The sequence below is a fragment of the Stegostoma tigrinum genome, chromosome 5 (genome assembly GCF_030684315.1).
Source record: "Stegostoma tigrinum isolate sSteTig4 chromosome 5, sSteTig4.hap1, whole genome shotgun sequence".
NCBI lineage: Eukaryota > Metazoa > Chordata > Chondrichthyes > Orectolobiformes > Stegostomatidae > Stegostoma > Stegostoma tigrinum.
In genome coordinates this window covers 31,980,308-31,989,209 of record NC_081358.1, presented here as the reverse complement: position 1 = coordinate 31,989,209, position 8,902 = coordinate 31,980,308, and the positions used below count along the sequence as shown (strand labels likewise).

The window sequence follows — 8,902 nt, the reverse complement described above, 5'->3', positions numbered from 1 at the left end:
CTCTCTACCTCTATCTGTGAAATCAAAATACTAACAATGTTAAAAAGTACATTATTTAAGAACAATCTAAATTCTGTCTGTTCCATTTAACACCTTTGGATGATAGAAGAAGTATCAATGTTCCTTCTACCTGTTGTATTTTATGCTTACCACATTTTTTTTTCATATTCTGTTTGACAATGTATATGAATCCAAATGTGAAGAAAGAAAAATACAATCTAAATGAGAAGACCTCTTAAAACTTTTTCCATGCACTGGAACTAAACAAAATGAAAATAAGCAAAAGTGTGAGTAGAATGTCTGCAATCACAAAAGGATTTAATATTTGTTTAATATTAGTATCCTATTTTAAAAAGTGTACTGTTCTAAAGAAATTTCTTCAACTGGTGAACAGTGGCTTAATGTCTCATTTTTCAATATTTATACCTCTGTTTTGATTACGGTATAAAATACATTTTATGAATTTGCTCTCTCAATTCTCAGCATCCAACAGAAGCACAAATTGGGACTTGGGAATGAAGATTTCTTTTCTTATTCACTCATGGGACATGATGAGTGTCACTGAATGGACGTGGATTTTTGCCCATACCTAGTCCCCTTGAGAGGGTGGTTGTGAGCTCCCTTCTTGAACTGTTGCAGTCCACATTAACATAGGATTAGGAGTAAGAATAAGTCTCATAAGTAACCTCTTCCTCAAATGGAGATCTAGGAAGAGTCCTTGACAATGTTTAAGCCAGAAGTAGTTGGATTCTTGTTAAGCAACGTTGTGAAAGTTGGCAAACTTGAAAGGCTTCAGAAAAGATTTACAAGGATTTTGCCAGGATTGGAGGGTTTGAGCAATAGGGAGAGGATGAATAGGCTGGGGCTATTTTCTCTGGAGTGTTGTAAATTTTTATGTAGAATTGTGACAATTTATTTAGAATCACAACCTCAGTAGGGTACAAAATAAGGCTGAGGGGTGTTGTTATAGAGGTTTATAAAATCATGAGGGGCATGGATCGGGTGAACAATCAAGGTTTTTCCCCTAGGGTAGGGCAGTCCAAAATCAGAGGACACAGGTTTGAGGTGAGAATGGAAAGATTTGAAGGGGACCTAAGGGGCAACTTTTTCACACAGAGAGTGCTATGTGCAGAATTAACTGCCAGTGGAAGTGGTGGGGTGTGGTACAATTACAACATTTAAAAGGCTCTGGATGGGTGTATGAATAGGAAGGGTTGAGAGGGATAGGGGTCAAATGCTGGTAAATGGGACTAGATTAATTTAGGATATCTGGTTGACATGGACCAATTGGACCAAAGGATCTGTTTCCATGCTGTACAACTCTATGACTAATTCACAAGTAGTAGCAAATGCAGATGCCGGTATCTGAAAATATCTGAGGAACACTGGCTTGGTTCCGTTTCATCACAGAGGGAGTGCTGTCATTTATTACAATCCACAGATAACCATCAGAGAATGGCATTATCAGTGATATTCAAGGAAATTACAGCTCTGAACCTTTACAGTGTAAACTCACTAAAAGTTACAAAAACAAATGTCAATGAACTTGCAACGCACCAATGCATCAAACAGTTCACTGAAGTGTTGTTCTTTCATTATTTCCCCTGAGCTTGTCACGATACACCCTGGGCATTTAATTCCACTGGGAGTCAGCTAAAAATTACTATATCTGCAATGCCTTTTTTTTGACATACACAATTTATGAAAATAGCTGAAGGTTTCCTGTAGTCAGCTCTAGGTGATATTTTTGACTCAAGTCTCAGGGTTTATGGAGATTAGCAGGCCGCTGTGAATGAAGATTCTTGCAGGCATTTCTAACTTAACCAGTTTGTGTGTACGCTTGGTGAATCATTTCCTGAAAGATATTGCTTTCTCTGTGTTATGTTACACAATTTACTGAATACATTCCTCTCGAAGGAATGAAGAAAAATTGCATTTAAAATAGTAACTAATTTATTTGAACAATTTGATTTGTTGATTTTCTGGTACTTAATGCTCATTTAATTTGAACAACATTGAAGGGATTTTAATAAAAACTAAAAGAACTGAGGATGCTGTGAATTAGGAACAAAAACAGAAGTTGCTGGAAAAGCTCAGCAGGTCTGGCAGCATCTGTGAAGAAAAAATAAGAGTTAAAGTTTCGGGTCCAGTGACTCTTCCTCAGAACCACCTAAGGGATTTCATTGTTTTGACTATTGCTAATTACAGTTATTCATTAACATATTTGATTCATTTGTTGTCAGATAATTGATTTACAATGTAATTTATTGAAACCAGGCAGTCAATTTCTGCTTGAGATAACAAAGTGTGTAGCTGGATGAACACAGCAGGCCAAGCAGCATCTCCGGAGCGCACAAGCTGACGTTTTGGGGCACGACCCTTCATCAGAGAGGGGGATGGGGAGAGGGTTCTGAAATAAATAGGGAGAGGGGGGAGGCGGACCGAAGATGGAGAGAGGAGGAGATAGGTGGAGAGGAGAGTATAGGTGGGGAGGGGATAGGTCAGTCCGGGGAGGACGGACAGGTCAAAGAGGCGGGATGAAGTTGGTAGGTGGGAAATGGAGGTGCGGCTTGAGGTGGGAGGAGGGGATAGGTGAGAAGAAGAACAGGTTAGGAAGGCGGGGATGAGCTGGGCTTGTTTGGTGATACAGTGGAGGGAGGGGACGAGCTGGGCTGGTTTTGGGGTGCAGTGGGGGAGAGGGAGATTTTGAAGCTTGTGAAGTCCACATTGATACCATTGGGCTGTAGGGTTCCCAAGCGGAATATGAGTTGATGTTCCTGCAACCTTTGGGTGGCATCATTGTGGCACTGCAGGAGGCCTATGATTGACATGTCATCTGCGGAATGGGAGGAGAAGTTAAAACGGTTCACGACTGGGAGGTGCAGTTGTTTATTGCGAACCGAGTGGAGGTGTTCCGCAAAGCAGTCCCCAAGCCTCCGCTTGGTTTCCCCAATGTAGAGGAAGCCACACCGGGGACAGTGGATACAGTATACTACATTGGCAGATGTGCAGGTGAACATCTGCTTCATACGGAAAGTCATCTTGGGGCCTGGGATGGGGTGTACCTCCACCTATCTGGACTCCATTTTCTCCCCTTGGTCCAGGAGCTCCCCACCTATGTTCATGACACTACCCACGCCCTCCACCTCCTCCAGAACTTCCAATTCCCTGGCCCCCGATACCTCATTTTCACCATGGACATCCAGTCCCTTATACACCCGCATTCCTCACGCAGATGGCCTTAAGGCCCTCCGCTTCTTCCTGTCCCGCAGGCCCAACCAGTCCCCCTCCAACGACACCCTCATCTGCCTAGCCAAACTCGTCCTCAACCTCAACAACTTCTCTTTCGATTCCTCCCACTTCCTACAGACAAAGGGGGTGGCCATGGGCACCCGCATGGGCCCCAGCTATGCCTGCCTCTTTGTAGGTTACGTGGAACAGTCCCTCTTCCGCACCTACACAGGCCCCAAACCCCACCTCTTCCTCCGTTACATTGATGACTGTATCCGTGCTGCCTCTTGCTCCCAAGAGGAGCTCGAACGGTTCATCCACTTCACCAACACCTTCCACCCCAACCTTCAGTTCACCTGGGCCATCTCCAGCACATCCCTCACCTTCCTGGACATCTCTGTCTCCATCTCAGGCAACCAGCTTGAAGCTGATGTCCACTTCAAGCCCACCGACTCCCACAGCTACCTAGAATACACCTCCTCCCACCCACCCCCCTGCAAAAATTCCATCCCGTATTCCCAATTCCTTTGCCTCCGCCACATCTGCTCCCAGGATGAGGCATTCCACTCCCGCATGTCCCAGATGTCCGCATACTTCAAGGACCACAACATCCCCCCCGCAGTGGAGGAGAACGCCCTTGACCGTGTTTTCCGCATTTCCCGCAACACATCCCTCACACCCCACCCCCGCATTAACCGCCCTAAGAGAATCCCCCTCGTCCTCACATACCACCCCACCAACCTCTGGATACCAACACATCATCCTCTGACACTTCCGCCATCTACAATCCGACCCCACCACCCAAGACATTTTTCCATCCCCACCCTTGTCTGCCTTCCGGAGAGACCACTCTCTCCGTGACTCCCTTGTCCGCACCACACTCCTCCCCAACCCCACCACGCCTGGCAACTTCCCCTGCAACCGCAGGAAGTGCTACACTTTCCCCCACACCTCCTCCCTCACCCCCATGCCAGGCCCTAAGATGACTTTCCATATGAAGCAGATGTTCACCTGCACATCTGCTAATGTAGTATACTGTATCCACTGTACCTGTTTTGGCTCCCTCTACATTGGGGAAACCAAGCAGAGACTTGGGGGCCGCTTTGCAGAACACCTCCGCTCGGTTCGCAATAAACAACTGCACCTCCCAGTCGCGAACCATTTTAACTCCCCCTCCCATTCCGCAGATGACATGTCCTTCATGGGCCTCCTGCAATGCCACAAATGATGCCACCCAAAGGTTGCAGGAACAACAACTCATATTCCGCTTGGGAACCCTGCAGCCCAATAGTATCAATGTTGACTTCACAAGCTTCAAAATCTCCCCCTCCCCCACTGCATCCCAAAACCAGCCCAGCTCGTCCCCTCCCCACACTACATCACCAAACCAGCCCAGCTTGTCCCCGCCTCCCTAACCTGTTCTTCCTCTCACCTATCCCCTCCTCCCACCTCAAGCTGCACCTCCATTTCCCACCTACCAACCTCATCCCGCCTCCTTAACCTGTCCGTCCTCCCTGGACTGACCTATCACCTCCCCACCTATACTCTCCTCTCCACCTATCTTCTCCTCTATCCATCTTTGGTCCGCCTCCCCCTCTCTCCCTATTTATTCCAGTTCCCTCTCCCCATCCCCCTCTCTGATGAAGGGTCTAGGCCCGAAACATTAGCTTTTGTGCTCCTGAGATGCTGCTTGGCCTGCTGTGTTCATCCAGCTTCACACTTTGTTATCTTGGATTCTCCAGCATCTGCAGTTCCCATTATCACTGAACTCAATTTCTGCTTCACAGGTTGTGAGGTATTGTATAAAAACAGGTCTTCTAGAGTAAACGTTTAGTTCTGATGGCATACAAGTAATTTTTTTTACACCTTCTCCAATTTTTCCATGTACTTTTAGTAATGTAGACACATAGGAGGTAAACATTACTCAAGACCCATAAGTAAACATGAGGCTTAGAAAGCATGATTACCCAATGTTACTGATCCTTCTGTACAGCAGCACCAAGTTGCAGGTGAAAGCATCTGATGAGGCACTAATGGACACTCCATCCAAATCAATGATATTCTGGGTGCTTCGTTCATTCTGCTACTCCTACTGTACTTCACTGGAGGTCATGTATGGGCTCAGGCATTATGATTCAAAGAAAATATTGCAGATGTCATAAATCTGAAACCAACACAGAGGATGCTGGAGAAACTTAGCAGGTTGAGCAGCATCCGTAGAGAGAACTTGAGTTAATTTTTTGAGTCTGGTATGGCTCTTCTCGTTTGTGTACAGCACCAATCACAAGGCTAGTTGCAGTGGGTGCTGGAGGTTCCCAGCTGCAGCTCCCCAGCCACTGGAACCATCCTTTCAGGACATGGTTGGTAACACAGCTCTCCTATCTGCAACAAGGCGGACACTGTGGAAACATCTGTGATCCAGTGAACTCAGTAATGTTGTGCATGCAAGCATTTATCTCTTGTTACCAATCCTCTGATTCAACATCAAAATTAAAGAGCCAGGGATCCAGGAAATCTGAAGCAAAAGCAAAAATTGCTGGAGAAACTCAGCAGGTCTGATAGCATCTGAGGTGAGACATACAGAGTCAATATTTGGAGTGCAATATCGAAAACAAATTGTTGGGAGAAACTTAGCTGGTTTGGCAAAACACAGACGAGTCAGGTAGGAGTCGAACCTACAATCTTCTGATCCGTAGTCAGACGCGTTATCCATTGCGCCACTGACCCGTTCACGAAAGTCATATTTCCTCAAAATTAGTGATAAATTGACACAACTGAGTATGGAATGCAGAGCAGTCCCTTCTCCGGAGGTGAAAGTTTACGGACCAGAATCCGCAATTAACACAAAATAAAACGCAACAAAAGAGCTGCGGAAAAGCTGATACAAACAAAAACACAAATTGCTGCAGAAACTCGGTAAACACTGCCGGTATTGAAGAAGGGCCAGTGGACTGGAATAATTTCTCTCTAGAGCTACAGCCAGACCCGCTGAGTTTCTGCAGCAGTTTTTGTCTGTAATTAAAAATGTTGTGAGCCTTTGGGCACCAACTTATCCCGAAGAGACAGTCTTCTGGAAGTCATTACCAATAAGTGCAATTTCTTCTTGTGATCATTTGAGAACAGAGAAACGGTTACAGGAACAGTTTGAATGGGGGTAGGGGCGTCCTGAACTCCGAAGTGAGTCAGTCTGCTGCAGTGTTCAGTACAGGATCCCGTAGGCAAAACTGCCCAAAATAAGAAAATCATTTTGATTCACCACCCATAGCTTTTTCATTTGTTATTGAGTCCGGCAGTATTTCGTATCCAACGCCTTCGATAGCTCAGCTGGTAGAGCGGAGGACTGTAGAGTTGTAACTTCAGGAAATCCTTAGGTCGCTGGTTCGATTCCGGCTCGAAGGACGGTGTCTTTTACTTTTGGTTTCTCGACACTTCCCGCGAATAATAAAGCCAGTTTTATTTTTGGAAGGTAATACATATATTTTGCAGGCGAAAATTTATATTACTGCAGCGGCAGCCGTATTCACAGGGGAAGAACATGGACAAAATAGAATTAACCGCGTTGGAAACTCTGTATAACACAGGGATTAGGCAACCGCTATGACCGTGTTTATATGCTAAACACAAAAAAGCCCCGTTTATTCTCTGTGTGACCTCGAGGTTTGTGACATCGGAGGGCTAAGTGCAAACAACTCTGACGCTCACAAGTCAAGCATTGTCACCTTCAGTTGGGACCTGAGCCCGAACCAGAATACAACAAAAATCATGAAGCTCAGAGGAAGCTATTCAGCCCATCGATCCTGTACTGGATCTTTGAAAGAGTTGTCCGATTTAGTTCCAAATCCAAACTTTTCCCTATAGCTTTGCAAATTAGGCCCATACATGTGTGTGACCAACTGACCACCAGATTTTAAGGCATACTCCAGATCTTAACAACATGCCTACGTGAAGATTTCATAGATCACAGAAGCCCTACGGTGTGGAAACAGGCCCTTCAGCCCAGCAAGTCCACACTGACTCTCGGGGCATCCCACCCAGACTTTAAGATAACAAAGTGTGGAGTTGGATGAAGGGTCTAGGCCCGAAACGACAGCCTTTGTGCTCCTGAGATGCTGCTTGGCCTGCTGTGTTCATCCAGCTCCACACTTCGTTATCTTGGATTCTCCAGCATCTGCAGTTCCCATTATCTCTCTCCACCCGGACTTTAGTTCTTTTAACTCAATAACAATCTGGTCACTGACTCACTCACTGGAAGAAATGGATGTCCCCCTACTTGCTCGATCAAAACTTTTCAGAATTTTAAATATCTGCATCTGGTCTCTTAATGTTCACTTGTCTAAGGAGATCAATCTCAGTTTCTCCAACACAAAAACAGAAACTGCTGGAGAAATTCAGGAAGTCTGGCAGCTTCTGTGGAGAGAGATGCAAAGTTAACAATTTGAGTGTAGTGATGAAGGGTCACTGGACCAGAAACATTGCCTGCTTTCTCTCCAACGATACTGCCAGATCTGCTGAGTTTCTCCAGCATTTTCTATTTTTGTTTCAGATTTCCAGCATCTGCAGTTCTTGGTATTAACCTAGTTTTTTGAATTTCTCCACACAATTGAACTCTCTTGTCCCTGGCAGCATTCTGGTAAATCTCTCCTGCATCTTCACCAAGGTGCTAATATTCTTTCAACACTATGGTGCCCAGAATTGAACGCATCATTGTGTCTGCAGCCTAATTAGAAATTTTAGAAAATTTTGCATTCAATACCACTATTTACAAAATCAAATATCCAATGCATTATATCTCAATTATCGTTGTCCTTTTCAAAGATTTGGGATTATATACCCTCAGGTTTCCCTTTTCTCCACCCTCCCAAACTAGTACCAATTAGATTATAACATACTGACTGATCATGTTATCTTACTCAAAAATGTGTCACTTCACACTTATATGAATTTATAGGTATATGTCATGTGCCTGCTAATTCCTGCAATCTGCCAGGACCTCTCCAATTCTACCATAATCTCAATTTTGTATCATCTGCCCATTGAATCTCCCCTACTCAAGTTCAGATCACTCATTGGGAAAGCAGTGGCTCTAATGACACCTCCTGGGATCCCCAATACACTGTTCTTTCCAGTCAGTAAAACATGTAATGACAGCTCCAGATCTCACGTGTTCAAGAATCACATGCCCCCCACATGATCAAATCTCCAGGGATACATCCAACACCACTGAGAAATGTGAACCATTTCATAGAAACATAGGAGATAGGAGCAGGAGTAGACAATTCTGCTTCTCGAGCCTGCTCTGCCATTCAATACAATGACTGGCCATCGAGCTCAATACCCTAATCCTGCCCCTCCACCATATTCTCAGTCCCTTTAGCCACAAAAGTTATATCTACCTCCTTCATGAAAACATATAACGTTTTGGCTTCAACCAATTTCTGTGGTAGTGAATTCCACAGGCTTACCACTCTTTGGGTGAAGAAATTTCTCCGCATCTCAGTCCTGAAAGACTTATCCCTTGTCCTGAAACTATGACTCCTGGTTCTGGACTCCTCCACCATTGGGAACAGTCTTCCTGCATCTAACCTGTCTAGCCCTGGTAGAATTGTATAGGTTTCTATGTGATTTCCACACCACCCAGCCCCCCGCCCCACTCATTCTTCTGAACATCAGT

At 45.0% G+C, this 8,902-nt stretch overlaps 2 non-coding genes across 2 annotated transcripts; one reads left to right on the top strand and one right to left on the bottom strand.

The window, feature by feature from the left end:
* Nucleotides 1-5,885: 5,885 nt before the first annotated feature.
* Nucleotides 5,886-5,958, bottom strand: trnar-acg (transfer RNA arginine (anticodon ACG)). The gene has a single exon. It is a non-coding gene; the product is annotated as a tRNA-Arg (tRNA).
* A 582-nt stretch (nt 5,959-6,540) lies between these two features.
* trnay-gua (transfer RNA tyrosine (anticodon GUA)) lies at nt 6,541-6,630 on the top strand. Its single transcript is given in 2 exon segments — nt 6,541-6,577; nt 6,595-6,630. It is a non-coding gene; the product is annotated as a tRNA-Tyr (tRNA).
* Nucleotides 6,631-8,902: the final 2,272 nt, after the last annotated feature.